The sequence below is a fragment of the Lactuca sativa genome, chromosome 2 (assembly GCF_002870075.4).
Source record: "Lactuca sativa cultivar Salinas chromosome 2, Lsat_Salinas_v11, whole genome shotgun sequence".
Lineage (NCBI taxonomy): Eukaryota > Viridiplantae > Streptophyta > Magnoliopsida > Asterales > Asteraceae > Lactuca > Lactuca sativa.
The window spans coordinates 25,476,479-25,493,417 of NC_056624.2; positions in this window are offsets into that span (position 1 = coordinate 25,476,479).

Sequence of the window (16,939 nt, forward strand, 5' to 3'; positions counted from 1 at the left end):
TTGAAGAATCATCTCTATTGGTGACAAATGAAATAACTAACAATCAAGGATGCTTTAATAAACTAATCCACTGATCCAATGCACTACTTAACCAAAACCCATGTAGAGCTAAACGTAATCAATTATGAAGTTGATTTACCGATCCACAACTGCCCAGCCTTGGCTATAGATAGCAATCTATAAAATGAACTAACAAAACCCACAACAACCAATACTCAACCTGAGCGATCCTAGAGCCTCTTAATCTATTCATAGACATCCCAAAAGGAACTATTGGCTAAAACGAGCTCCTTGAATAATAACTTCCTAGCAGGAGACAGCTTGTGCATTTCCTGAGCGCATACACTTGAAAGCAGCCTGCTTTGTACCCCCGAATTGACCCAATATTGAACTAAGGTCTTGCATACCCAAACCACAAATCTTTATGAACCATTTTTCCGACACCATAGAATTGAATGGATCGATGATCGCCCATGCAGAATACCTCATTCTCTCCCACTTAGGGTTCAAACTACCATCAATTCGTGTTGCGACAAAACATATGTCAAACTAGCTCAACCGAGTATATACCATGCTTGACTCTTGCAATATATAGTGAAACACAAGATAATCTCCCGGAGGAAGACCAAGCAATCTCAAAGAGATTCCAAATCTCAGATCGAGACCTTAGAAAATTCCAATCGTAACCGCTTATAATATCAAGAATCGCGTGTAGATGCACATGCAATAATTATGACAGTTCATTCATAGTACCGATTCTCTATCTAGAAACAAATAGATTACCACTTAACTTATCCAAAAATCTCCAACTATCAATTCATCATGAGGATCATTCTTATATGATAGGCATCACTCTCATAGTCAGGATACATCAAAGACAACAAAAGTTGTCACTCCTGATTCATTTCCCTGATGACTTGAAACCATCAAGTAGCAACCGAGCTACCTATATCCAAAGAAAGCAGACCACTGAATTCATCTCACGATAAATATTCCACAAGAAACCTCTGGTTCATTCCCACACTATTATACTGCCTTAAAAATGTAACAATCTAGCAATCACTCAGCCTCCGGCTACAATCTTCAAGCTGATCATGATAATCGCTTCTTTATTGGATCCCACGAATCAACTGGAACTACCTCAAGCAAGGCCCTCGAGACATCAAAATCAAATATCTTACCTAGGTCTATACCATTCAAACCCAAATTGACATGGCCACTAAGGCCCAAACATTTTCCAGACCCATCCCCAACTTGAACAATCATAATGAAAAGATGGACAAATATAGAAACACTACCATGAATCATGATAATGACCATGCTATCTACCCTTAGCCAACTATTAGAATCCTCATGACTTCTCTTGATTCCCGTGTGGATCTTACGCTTTCAGTAGTACGGGCCCAATACTACCTTCCACATGTATCCATACTTACCTCAAGAATCACTCTACAAACAAAATGACATTTAGTAGCGTAGAAAAAGTTCCACTAAAACCCGAAAAAGTGCAACTATAGGCCTTCGAGTTAATCAGTGGCACAAAAAAATAGTGCCAGTATAAGCCCTGCCACTAAAGGCCTTTAGTGGCCCTTTTTTGTTCTGCCCTTGCAACTTTATTGGGTTTTAGTGGTACTTTTCTATTATGTCACAATAGCACTAACAGGTTTTAGGGACACTATTTTTATGTCACTATTTATCTTTTAAAATAAATATTAGTTTCATGCTTTTAATGACATTTTTTTAACAATATTAAAATAATAAGACAATTAAAATAATAAATGGAAAATACAATATTATTATTTCAACTTAAGCTTGTCCAACAACAATATTTTTAATATTTAAAACATATTTTTTTAATGTTAAATAAATCAAAATATTGTGCTATTATTCAAGACATAATGCTATCAACCTAAATTTTTATTATGGTGATCCAACTCCATGGTCTTCCGTTTCTTGTTTCCTTTCTTTTCATTTATATGAAACCTCGAATTTGAAAGGGAAGCAAAAGTTAACGAAAGAAAACTAATCCATGAAGTATCTAATTATGTAATATCAAAGAGAGAGTATTAGAATAAGACACAAATTCTGCACACAAGGAGGAATGGAGAAAAAATTACAAGGGACCACAATATTGAAAATACACATATCCTAGTCAACCAAATTCACAAGAAATTACCCAACATTGTAATTTTTTTTTTGGAAAACAATAAGCTAAAAGCTGACATAAATTAAAACAAATTCAATCAAGTTTCATAAATAAATAAGAAAAAGTAAAAAACACAAATAATTAATTATACATTGTTATCAAAGTGATTTAGCATGTCCAACTAACTGAATCACGATTTTGCATATTGGTATTCAAGAAACATAGAAATAAGAACAAAGTAAATTAAACATCTCGAGGATGAGGTACTTCTACTTTTAACCCTATGTTTGAATAATTTTGCATCTTAGCCCTTGTGATTGAAAACGATTGCAAAATGGCCTATGGTGGCATTGTTGTAATTTTGGATGAAACACAAGTACGTTGGGTGTACCAGCATGGTACGTTGTGCATAAGGCCTCTTCATGGTAACGGAACCGTTTGAGTATGTAGGGCGTACTCCCAAAGTACGCAGGGTGTACTTAGTCTGGACGAAAACCCTAATGTTGAGGGTTTGGACCCTATTTATTGATGCTTAAGTTTCATTTCTTCACCCCATTTCCAACCTCCACCATTTAATACATTCCCTTGGAAACCATGGCCCTCTTTATTTCATTTTGAGAATTTTGAATGTGTTTTTGTTTGTTCCAAAGAAGAAAGAAGGTGGCAGTGAACGCTACAAGCCAGAAACAAGCTTGGATTTGGAAGTCTTGCCTTATTATCCATCTCTAGAAGGTAAAAAGTTACCACCTTGATAAGTTAGTTTCTAGATCTAGTTGCATGATGATAATATGAGCTTGGCCCCTGAGATTCCTTCATGCAAACCACTAAGAGATTTAGAGGTTAAGATAAATTACGGTTTTGTTGTTGGGCTTGATCTAGACATATACAATCCAACTTTATGGTTTGGGATGCCATTCGGGGCTAAGACTAGAACTTTGACATATTCACTAATGAATTTAAGCCCTCAAATTGAATTTGTTAAGCCATTACGTACGTTGGGTGTAACTTATCGTACACCGGGCGTACGCCTAGGGGTGCCCCGATCTGGATCGCGAGTACGCAGGGCGTACGAGCGGAGTATGTGGGGTCTACTCGGTCTGGGTTGACTTTTATTGACTTTCACTTTAACCAAGTTTGACCTAGGGGTATTTTGGATTGTGTTTGATAATTGATCATTTGGATGGATAGGTGACGGGTAGAGCTGAGATTCGAAGTGTGGACCTCATCAACTATTGTTCAGTCTATGAGGATATTTTTACTCACTGTAGTTATGGGTCGAAGGTACCAAGGCGGACCCATTGGATTGATATCCTGCTATATATAGATATGCTGAGTATAGGATATATTATATGATTATATGCTAGTCGTTGATATGCATATATCGATAGATCTGTAGGATTACCTGTGATCTCTGACTGCATGATTATTTTCCCGTTGATTATGTGTGTTATCTGTTATTTGTTGACATATTGTGTTAGGTTGAGACTTTACTACTTTGTGCGTGATTCATTAGACTGGGGGTATTCCAGTCTGATGATTGAGTGGGCTCACTGTATATTGGTTTTCCAGTCTGATGACTGAGTGGACCTGCTATATGTTGGCATTCTAGTTTGATGACTGAATGGGCTAGGATGGGGTAATCTAGCCTAATGCCTGTGGACCTAAGGGTATTCCAGTCCGATGACTGATTGAACCCAACATGCTTGTTCATTTATAATATGTGTTTTTTATGGTGGTAATTTTGGGAGACTCACTAAGCAGTGGCTTATAGTTTTCGGTTATGGTTTCCAGTATATCTAAGGATCATGGGAAGGCGAAGGCATGACCGTACACATCCTTATTTTATGTTGTTGATCTTGGGAAACTCTATTTTGAACAATGATTTTAAAATAATGGTTTTATAGACACTTTTATTTGTAAATGTGTTGATTGAAAAAGTTTAAATTGGTTGGGATATTTGTGTTGTTATAAGTTGGTATCAGAGCCATGGTTTGAGAGAATTGGAGGAACACTCGTTTGAATCCAGTCTCAAACTAACAAACTGCTAGGGTTTTAAAAAATGATTTTCATAAATTGTTTTCAAAATAATCAAGAAAGGATGTGATGTGTACAATCAGTCGGAGCCAGTAAGTTGACCCCAAATTAGCATGAAAAACATGCTAGTGATAGGCTAGGGATCTTTGGGAATTTTGTGATAGAATTGAATGATTATATGATGCCTGGTAGCGTAGGATTTCTTTCTTAAATGGAATTGACATCATTAGTGTAGTTGCTTAGTGTATGCATCAAAATTGTACATAGCTAAGATTTTATAGCCTGAGAATGTTTGATTTAGCCTTAGTTCTTGTTCCTTTTTTGGTTGTGGGCTCAGTGTTGAATAAAGTACTCGACTGTCTATAGGATCCAGTGTTATGTATGATTAGCATAGACGAGTGTTGCAGGGTTGGTGAAAGTTTCATGGATGAGTTATGTGGAGTTAGCCGACTCGTTGAGGGATGTTTATCCTTTCTCTAGGAAGTGAGAATAGGGTGTATGCATATTATAATGAGTGTTGTTAGGGTTGTTGTGATGATCTCCTAAGACAAATAAAGATAGGGGTAGAAGGTAGTATAGGCTCGTACTATATGAAGCATAGGACCCGTACACGTAACAGGGAAGTCACAACCCATAGGGTTTTGTGGGGAATAGTTCCTATAGTTTGATATGTATGTTATTTGATATCTCTTTGGTTTATTTTCAATACGGTGGTTACAAGACGATTTGAGACAGGATCCAGATCAAGAATCGGAGTAGGTCGCCAGGATAGGCCAACATTGACTGAGGACCGGGTTAGGGATATCATTCAAGAGGAGGTTGTTTCTATTATCCATGGGAAGATACCGTAGTTGTTTAGGTCTATCAAGACCACTATGATGAAGTTCTTTGATGACCGCTATGCTACACTTTATTAAAACCAAAAACTTTTGAGATTTTATTTATGTTCAAATATTATTTATCATTCGAAAACATGTTTATCAACAATTAAATAATAACTACATATATATTAACCAATACAAGCATTCAAAAACGTATGTGCATAAACCAACAATATCTAGTGACATTTTTGTGATTCATCACAAAAATGTAAAGTCCTTTCCTAAAGGGACATTAAGAGACCTTTAAGTCTTCAACTTGTTGCCAAAACATTTTCTCACTTTCTCTGACCACTCCAAGATCCAAAACAATATAATTTTACAAAAGTCAAGAAAACTTTTAAAACATCATAGGTTGAGTTTTGATCTTCCACAATGGTCTTCATCTTCATCTTTTTATATTTTTATAAAAATAAACTACTTCTAAAACTAATATATTACTTACAAAAATAAACAAAAAGAAAATTATCTATTTACGTATTACATACGAAAGGAATAAATAAATTATTACAACCAATTATAAAAGATCAACACATGCAACAACACAAGGGTCCATGGCTATTTTAAGTGTATATATATATATATATATATATATATATATATATATATATATATATATATATATATATATATATATATATATATATATATATATACACACACACACTAAAAGTTATATAAAACAATGCTTTGTTTTTGTAAAACAAGTTTTTGTGACAAAAAATGCATGTACTTTTGTCACCAAAAAATAACAATTGTAAATTGTTAAAAAAAATATGTATGGATTTCTTGCGAAAATAAAATCATCCATGTTTTCCAAAAACAAAGATAACAACAACTTAACAAATAATCTAACAATGTTTGAAAAAATGTCTCTGATACAAATTGTTGGGTTTCTATTATAAACTAGTCTAATTGCAATTGCAGTGTCAAATTTGTCGTAATTAACAACGAAAACATTTTATAATTTGAGTAAACTAAATCAATTTTAACCCATCGATGATTATTTTGCAAGACTTAGAAATGTTAAAACATAAACAATAGAAAGATGAAGTTCACGACCTCCGAATACTTTTGTTCATTTTGGCGATTCTGAAGTTGATGAAGATGGCACTAAACCTCCAAGAAGAAATCATCTATAATGTATCCACCAAAGAAGAGTAGAAGCACTTGTAGATGCTAGTCTTCACTTGTACTAAGTTGGCCTTAAGCTTTAAGACTAATTATAAATAATTTCTTAAAGAAAACCAACTTAAACAACCAAGAAAGTGCAAAAAAAGAGCAAGACATGGAGAGGGGAGAATCCCCTCTAATTCTTAGCCTTGGAAGGAAAAAGGAAGAAGAGAACTGTTTTAAAAAACTTGGTTCTTTCATTCACTCTCTCTTCTTTATATATTAAGAGACACAAGAGTCAAACCAACCATAAGGAAAAAGCATAAAACGAAACATGCTATGTATTACAAGCATGTGATAATCAATTACACAATTCAAAACAAACCCAACCTCACCCCCTTGATTTTCGGCTATCATGGTCAAAGTAAACAAGAGTTAAATACTCTTTACTTTATCCATTAAAACGTGGTTGGATGACAACTTAATGGTTACTCTAAGTGACCAAAATGTTGTACACAACATTAGAACTCATACTATATGATATTAAGCTAGTTTTATTCTCATTTATTAATATTTCCTTGAAAAGCAATTCAAAATATGTTGGTAGATATTATTTTCATTAAATACTATTTTTGCTATCACATACAAGTTTTGATAATATTATTAATAAATAAATTATACTAATAAATAATCAGTTTGTAGTAACTTGCTATAAGATGTGAGCATATATGATCATTTATCATTAGAAATATCATTCTATACTAACTCTTAGGCATACAAGATCTTTCATGTCAAGATATCATAAGAAAGATAATTACCAATGGTAGCATGAGCACGAACATTGATACAAAACAACATGTTATCTTCTTCACTAAAGAGATGTTTATGAGACTTCTTTAAAACACCAGTTTTAAAACTAGTTTTTGTCTAATCATATCTTGGAATATGTGGGCCTTTACTGATAATGCTCATCATGTTGTAATCCATGGTTTAGAGAACAACCATGGCTTTGCTTTTCCACATGTCAAGTTTCTTTTCATCAAAAGGAGGAATTTTATTTCCCAAAGTAGTAGTAGAAGAAGACGACACTGACATTGCTTCATAACAGGAAACCTGATCTAATACCAGTTGAAGGAGCATTCACAATCGTTTCAAAACTGCGAAAGAGAAATGGTCTCGAAGTTATGAGCAGGTCAAACTGAGAATCCTACGAATTCTCTAGATAAAACGAAGTTATAGTTTCTAACTAATGAACGCTTGGACTCTCGACAGCCTCATTTATCAGACGCTCCAAGGTCCACATTGGAAATAGTGTTTTTCGGCTTTCCAAGGTGATCTGAGCTTCGCGTTCCTTTTTCTCTTTTTCCTCAGCCTCTTTCCCAATATGCACGTTCTCATCAAGCTCTCTGTCATGATCCCTTTGTTTCAACTTGTCAGCCTTGTTTTCTTCTTCTTCTTCGTCACTTTCCATGAGCTTACCTTTTCCTGTCAAATTCGAAGCTACATTAACCTTCGGTTCGTTTGTTGTTGTAGGCTTCCCTTCCATCTTAGATTCTCCCCCTTGTTTCGGAGGGACAGGGGACTCTGAAATACCTTCTATTTGATTGAGCATGGAAAGGACAGAGCGAAACTTATTAGCAAGATGGCTACAAAGTGTAATTGTAAGCATAGGATCATGAGCTTCAAGTAAATTGGAGAGTAAACCATTAAGATCCCCAACACAACTTTTGAAAACAGCTTCGGACTTGAGCTCAACAATCACATTGTTTGCCTGAGTAAGTTGGGAAGATAACACGTTGACTATGGTTGTTTCTCGAAGCAAGCTCGTCCATGATTTTACTTTGAAGTGTTAACTCTGCCTGAATTTTATCATTTCATGTTGAGATAGACGTCTGGAACTCAATGTTATCGGTTTGGAGTCCAGTGCGAACCTTCTCAAGACTTTCTTTTTAAGTATGAAGAGATGTGCTCAGTCTCGCAATCAACTCATTCGCTTTGGATGCATTATTTTCACCTGTTGATTGAAGGTTCGTCAAAAACTTTTGAGTCTCAGAAATTAGTTTTTCGACTTTTTCGGTCGCTACTTTACAGGTAGCAGCAGAATCCTCTAGTGCCTTATTCTCTTTTTCCATACTCGCAGCGTGCTCCTTGAATAAAGTGTCAAGCACACCTTCAACAGCTGACTTGGAGTAGGTATCACTAGAGGTGGTGGTGGAGGAGTTTACATTGAGTCCAGCTTCTCATTTATGGCTTTGAGATGCCTCTGAGTGACAAGGCATCATCATCGCTTTCGGCTTGAATGGAGAAGGGACTATAGTGAAAATTCAAAGTCGAAACTTGTGACAACCGTCAAATTCAAGTCAAGTCAAAGTCAAACCAACAAGTCAAACTGGTCAATCTTGTATAATACTTGTATGATTAAAAGTTATTATATGAAAACGCACATTTATATGTCAAGAATTCGAGTGTCTCAATAAATCTATGTGTTTATCAATCTGAGACCCTAAGAAGGGAGTTAAACCCTTCAAAACACGACTATGGACCCTTTTAGGGACATAAAATAATCGTAAATGAAGTATAATGGGGTCCATGGACCTTGCATTGCAAGATTATTCGATGCAAATGGCTAAAAGTGTATCTCTCTCAAATCTCTCCCAAATCTCTCTCAAACTTTTTATAGTCAACCGGGTCATCCCGACCTTTAAATTGACCAAAAACCGCTCGAATCAGTGAGTTATATCAAAAAACAGCTAATTAGGACCAAAACTCCTCTTAGGAGCCGAACCCTTCTATTACAGTCGATCCCTCCCAGAACCGAGCTTGTCAGAAGCGAGCCTATCGGGACCGAACATCCGAACCGAAGCTTGCATCCGAACCATGATCGAGCTTCAGGGTATGTAGTCAGATCTTGGACGAATATAGCCTGATAAAGTATATTTAGCCAAGGTAAGACCAACGTATGCCGAAGAAGGATCATGATGAGCAACAAGTCTTCAACTTACCAAAAACCTCGAGAATCAAACGTAAATATACTATAGGAGTATTTTTAACACAAAAACCGTAATAAGCACATTATAAATTGTGATAACTAACTTCTTATACCAAAGTTGTTGCGACATCCTTCTTATCCCTATTCTCGTATAGGCGCAATGGCCAAGACTATACATAGATGGAGTCGAGATCAAGGTCAACGACCTCCCTATGGCATGCAACGAGGTTTCTACGACCTCAGCAGAGGAGGATCAGCCGATAGAGCGCTCCCTATCACGGTTCACCATGTCGCACGCCATGAAGAACAATGTTGGGTCAAAATATGGTTTATAGTTTACTTTTCTGGGCAATTATATTTTTGTGTAATATTTATGAATTTATGGCCATGTTTACGGCTGAGTTTACGGCCGTAAACACCTTACGGCCGTAAACTCATTTACAGCCCATGTGTATCCGACCCATATTCAAGTATAAATAGAGGTGTTAGGGTTAGGAGTAGAGATTGATGAACTAGAAGGAGTTTACATCCAGAGAGAAAGGAACGTCTGTGTGTGTGAATCTTGTGTAAGGAACTTAATTCATATCATCAATACATTCAAGATTCATTTTATTCTTCTTCTCCTTCTTTTCTGTTTGATCTAACATCATCTGTTTGATTGGGAATTCGCACCATCAAACGGATCTGACTGATACACGGGCAGATTAGGGACTTACAAACAAACTAAGATAAATATCCGCTACCTCATGGAAATTGCTGCAACCAGCCGAGTCAACTCTGTTCGCATTTGTCGGATTGATGAAGACCACGATCGAACTCGAGACAGCACCGAAGTTCTTCGAAGGGAAATGGCCATGACCCGAACCGAAGTACAAGAACTCGGGGAACACGGAGCCACCTTAGAAGAACGTCTAGCAGAAGCAGACCGCGAAGCGGCAGAATCTAGAGCTGAAATGAGGGAAACCATGAACTTCATTTCTTCACTTCGTGATCCTCAGAGCTTCAACCACCGCAAGTAGTTTCTGCACTTGTTGCTTCAGTTTAATCTTGTTTTACGGATAAATATTACTATTATTTTCTAGTATTCTATGTCCGATCCCGCGATTTAAGTGTTTACACTTCCAGGGTTTGTTAGGTGGTCAAAATGTTTCCATGCATTGATGTAGCCTAGACCTTATAGGGTCAAATTTTCCCAAATATTGTATACCAAGTTATATCAATGAAATTAACACGCTATTTGTTTTATTGGGAACATTACATCAAGTTCATAACAAGGGTTATTTTCAGATTAAAAATTTACTAGTGTCCGGTTTATGATTGTTTGATGTATGAATCCAAGTTACATATAATTTAGACCATGTCGACCTAGAAAATGTTGGTTCCGCCTTGGATCATGTTCCTTGTTTGGTTGTGGGCCCAGGGCATAACCATTGAATTCGAATGTAACGACCGTAAAATTTAAGCCAAATTAAAAAATTTTAATCCATTCAAAAACCATTAAGTTCGTACATCTTGTTTTCAAAATAGTTTAAACGTCAAAGTATCCCCCAGAACCATATCACATAAATCATAAAACATGAGGAGCGGTACGATCACGCCATCGCCTTGCCATGATTTCCTGAAGTATCTGAAACAAAATACTAAACTGTAAGCCCGAAAGCTTAGTGAGTTACCCCAAAAATACCAACCACAGATAAACATACTCATAACATAGCACAAATAGAACATACATGCATATCGGGTCTACTGTGGGACTGGTCTGCTGCACCGGGCCTTAAGTCCACCTAGTCCACCCTCCAAGTCAAGCCATGTATATCAAGTCTACAGTGTGACTGGTCCCCCCGCATTGGGCCTTCAGTCAGCCTGGTCCACTCTCCGAGCCTTGGCACGTATGGTCCTCACTCTTGGGGCCTTCAGCCTATCCGGACCGCTCGTTGGGCCTTCGGAATATCCGGTCAGCCCTGGGTATCTTGGCCAACAACACAAAGCACGACCCGCCTCAACCCAAACCCTCATTAAACAATCATGTGCACATAAAACAGTTAATCACATAACAAATCCTTAACCAGACAACAATCTATCAAATCACATAGCATATCAACATCCTAACCAGGATTCCGACCTAACCGGTCACTAGCATAACATTACCCTATATACCGGGTACCGACCTTAACCAGGTCACTAACATAACACCATCCTAAATACCATGATACAGATCTAGCAAAGCAATAACATAACAAACAATACCCAGATTTCCATCTGATAAAGGGCCGGCCTTGGTGCCGTAGACCCTGTCGATATACTGAGGATAACTCACTTGCAATTGCCGACTGAAGAGATAAGACCAAGCTGCACCGACCACTGACATGAACCTCACCACAGAACACTACCAAAGAACCAATTTTATAAATACCAAAATTACCAAAATACCCTTGGGAGTCAAACTGGTCAACTCTTGGTCAAGGTCAAAGTCCTCCGTCAAAGTCAACCTTCCTGGTTGACTCTACTTGCCGAGTCACCCCGTCGACTCGCCGAGTTCCCATACCCAGAAAACTCTCATTACACAGCTTAACTCGCCGAGTCGCCCCAAGACTCGTTGTGTCCAATGATCTCTGAGTCCCATCCTGTCTGACTCACTGAGTCGCCAACCGACTCACTTAATCTAAGGCTTTACCCAAAAGAGGTTGGATTCTCCGACCAGACTCGCCGAGTCCAAGGCAATCTTCAACAGACTCATCGAAAACACCAAGCTATAATGTTCATACACATCATACCTGGACCAATCAGCTTTGGGCTGGAAAACCAGGCACGCCTACGATGGTCCAACCATCCCTAGGATGGAACACCACTACATCCATAGCTCATGACTACAACCATACTCGAAAACACGGATCTTGTCCATGCATCACCCTCGAACCCTTTGGTTCGACACAACGGAGTGCAACCCACTCATACCTCCATATCACGACCTCTAGGTCCTTGACCTCCGACTATAATATCCTCATACAGTCCTCGGCACCGGTCCAGACTACCCCCGAGTATGTTAACCTGTTGTCTCACCTTCCTTTGTCCAAACCTCCAATCTGGAACCATTATCCTCCTCCTCTTCCAAGGTGACTAAAAACATTCCTGCGCATCATCCAACATTGCTACAACCTCAACGGGCATCCAACTCGTAAGTGCTTCCATATATTTGGTACGACCCCAGTGCTAAGTATCAATAACTGAAGTACTTTCGATCATCCATTCACACTACTATTTTCCTTTCAGAGGACCCACAATCCTTCTGGAGCTATATACCTTTCCCTTCCAGGAAATCTACTCAATAACCCTTGCCACACCTGCATGTACCACCATGCTAAACTCCACTATACACTATCCATGTAGAGAAACTGCTATTCTCGAACTCCCATATACTCCGAATCCGATCACATACTAACTAGGCCCACGCACGGCCTCCAGCAAACTCCATCATCATGATCAATACTTTGGGCCAGACCATATCGATTACCATTTCATGGCAACATATTCACTTATTCTCCTCATACCTATCAACTAACACATACAGAGTCTTCAGCATGACTGGACCGCTTTTCCAGGCCTTTAGCCTATCTGGACCACTCTCGGAACCTTCAACATGTCTGGACCGCCCTCCTGGGCCTTCCGTCTGTCTGGACCGTTCCCTGAGCCTTCGGCCTGACTGGTACGCCTTCCAGCCTTCAGTATATCTGGACCCCTCAAAACTTTCATACGCCACCCTGAACCATCCTTCCCGGGAGTCTCTCCCATGCAGTCTGTTCTAGCCCTCTAGGGGTTCCGAACTCCCATTCCATTCCCGGAATCCATTCCATGGCCTAACCCAGGCCTCACATCAACCAACTACTTTTCCTGAAACCATGGTCTGTTCCCTGCCCCCTTGACTATCACTTGCTCTAATCGTGCCACACTCTCTGCTAACAACACTAATAAATCCAAACAGCTAACCAACCCTGGATGCTTGCTGTTTCACCGGAGAATTTTCCAATTCTCCCCACATAGTGTACCCACTACTGACTTCCGCTGACAAACTGACATAACTTGATAAAGTTTCCCACTCTACTCCAGGAACCAAATCCTTTCGGAGTGAGCAACCTCCACAGGTCATTCTCCCGACACTGTACATCCCGAACTCCAAGGAAGTTCGAATCTCAACTGAACACTTCTTGCAACGCCGTTGCTATTCTAAGCAACAAGATCATATACCTTTCCTTTCGACCAAGAATCCTTCTGAACGCTAACCAACTACAACTCCTAACTACTAAGATCCCCAAACATACTATGAATCATGCGCAAAAGGCGAACAAATTTACAATACCACATAATCCACAAGATAACGAGACATCAAAATGGAAACATACCCGCAGCTGCATCCGGCTCTGCCTTGACCTCCTCTTTTGTAAGCTGGAAAGCGCATCCCTGAGCCCTCGGAGGCTCCGCTCCACCCTGACCTCCACCCGTAATCCTCAATGTGGTCGGTGCTCATGCCTGCACCGGTCTTCCAACAAGCTGTGGACAGTTGACCCTCAAGTGTCCAACATGATGACAGTGATAACAGATCCTCATATCCTGAGTCTGGACCGACTGACAACAATTCCTCGCATAATGCCCATCTTTCCCACACTTGTGACACGCACCACCAGAACTACAAACTCCGGCATAACCCTTCCCACACTTCTCATAAGTGCGGCTGCTCTGACCTCCAACCCTAGAGTCAACAGTTTTGTACCGTTTTGGCGCCGGCTGTGACTACACCGGAGTTTGCCTCTGCTCTCGAAACTGCAACTCCATCACTAACTCCTGCCGCCTGGTGGCCTCCTATAGCTCTAACAAGGTATCACACTTCTGCATGGACACAAACTGCCTGATGTTGCTTTTGAGCATACTCAAATATCAGGACATCCAAACCTGCTCCGAAGCAAACTCCGGGCAAAACATCGCCCACTTAGTGAACATCCTAGTGATCTCCGTCACCAACTCTGAATCCTGCTTCAGCTCCAGGAACTCCTGAGCCAACCTCTCTCTCTCTCTCTCTCAACCCGTGGAACATAACGAGTGCTGGACATCTCTCGAAACTGATCCCAAGTAACCGTAGCCCGTTGCGCATCCGAATAAGATCCCGTAGTCAACCTCCACCAATCCTTCGCCCCGAGCCTCAAAAGGTTCAGAGCACATCTCACCCTCTGATCCGCATGGCATCAACACGTGAAGAAACAACCTTCCACATCTGACAACCACCTCATAGCAACGACCGGATCCTGAACTCCATCGAAAGTAATGGGCTTCGTATTATCGAAGTCCCGATACTGAAAACCTCGACCGGCTCCTCCTCCTGTCACTGTTATGGCCGCTATAGCTGCCGCGGAAGCCGCCTCTGCAAGAGCTGCATAGCGCTCATCAGGGTACTCAACCATGGCAGTCTTGATCGACTCAAACATCTCCGGCAACTCAGCCCAAAACATAGCAGCAACCTTGATCATGCAGGATCTCACGAATCCTTGCATCCAACTCGTCCGTACTCATCTAACCAATGACCTCAGGTGGTACTGATCCATGCTGATCACCCTCTCCTGATCCCGATTTCGAACTAGATATTTCCCTGAGACATCTCGTAATCGCCATACTGCAAATGCACCACAAGATATTAGGCATTCCTCATAATATCCCTGAGAACCAGCTCCCAACAAAACCTTAGGGGTTGTGACTTCCTTGATACGCGTATGAGTCTTGTGCTTTCAGTAGTACGGGCCCATACTACCTTCCACACCTACCCATATTTGTATCAAGTATCAACACAACACCCTAACAATAGCATATACATAACGAACACTTAATCCCCACTCCTAAAGGAGCACCACTATCCCATAAACGACCTACCGGTCTCACGCAACCCTCCCATCCATGAAGCTTCTACCAACCCTGCAGCACTAGTTTATGCTAGCCATACATAATGCTGGACCCCATAGACTTTCGAATATCCAATCCTACCCTAAGCCCCCAATCAAACAAGAACATAACATAAGGCTAAATCAAACATTCTCAGGCTATAAGATCTTAGTTATGTATAACCATTATGCATACACTAAATAACTACAGTAATGATGTCACTTTCATCCGAAGGAAACCCTAGGCTAGCAGGCATCATATATTCATGCAATTCCTGAAGATCCCTAGCCTAGTACTAGCATGTTGTTCTAACATATCACATAATCAAACAACTTGTATGGTATTTTGGGGTCTACTTACTGGCTCCGGCTGATCGTACACTCTGCGTCCTCCTTTACTTATTTCGAAAAAAAACTTTTGAAAACCAATTTGAAAATCCCTCCTTGATTTGAGACTGGATTCATACGAATGTTCCTCCAATTCACTCAAACCAAGGCTCTGATACCAACTTGTAACGACCTTAAAATTTAAGCCAATTTAAAACATTTTAATCCATTCAAAAACCATTAAGTCCGTAAAATTTAAGCCAAATTAAAACATTTTAATCCATTCTAAAACCATTAAGTTCATACATCTTCTTTACAAAATACTTTAAACATTAGAGTATCCCCTAGAACCATATCACATAAATCATAAAACATGAGGAGCGGTACAATCACGCCTTCGCTTTGACATGATCCCCTGAAGTACCTAAAACAAAACATTGAACTATAAGCCCGAAATCTTAGTGAGTTACCCCCAAAATACAAACCACACATAAGCATACTTATAACATATCACAAATAGAACAACCATGCATATCGGGTCTACTGTGGGACTGGTCTGACGCACCGGGCCTTCAGTCCACCTGGTCCACCCTCCAAGTCTAGCCATGTATATCGATTCTACAGTGTGATTGGTCCGACTATATCAGGCCTTCAGTCCACCTGGTCCACTCTCTGAGTCTACAGTATGACTGGTCCGCCCGCATCGGACCTTCAGTCAGCTTGGTCCACTGTTCGAGCCTCGGCAGTTCTGGTCCGCCCTCTTGGGGCCTTCAGCCTATCCAGACCGCTCGCTGGGCCTTCGGAATATCCGTTCTGTCTTGGGTATGTTGGCCAAGTCGCTATCATAACACCATCCTAAATACCAGGATGCACATCTAGAAAAGCAATAACGTAACAAACAATACCCAGATTTCCATCCGATAAAGGGCCGGCCTAGGTGCCGTAGACCCTGTCGATACAGTGAGAATAACTCACCTGCAATTTCCGACTAAAGAGATAAGACCAAGCTGCTCCGACCACCGACACGAACCTCACCACAGAACACTGCCAAATAACGAATATCATAAATACCAAAATTACCAAAATACCCTTGGGAGTCAAACTGGTCAACTCTTGGTCAAGGTCAAAGTCCTCAGTCAAAGTCAACCTTCCTGGTTGACTCTACTCACCGAGTCACCCCGTCAACTCGTCAAGTTTCTATAACCAGAAAACTCTCATTACACAACTTAACTCGTCGAGTCGCCCCAAGACTTGCCAAGTCCAACGACCTCTGAGTCCCATCATGTCCGACTCATTGAGTTGCCAACCAACTCACTTAATCCAAGGCTTTAACCAAAAGAGATTGGTTTCTTCTACCAGACTCACTGAGTCCATGAACAGACTCGTCGTGTCCAAGGCAATCTTCAACAGACTTGCCGAGTTGTTCTTCCAACTTGGCGTGTCCATGCTTATGTTCATACCACTCGTCGAGTACACCCATGTGACTCGCCGAGTCTCTCCAGCTCTCAACCCATTCAGAAGCTATTCGAGC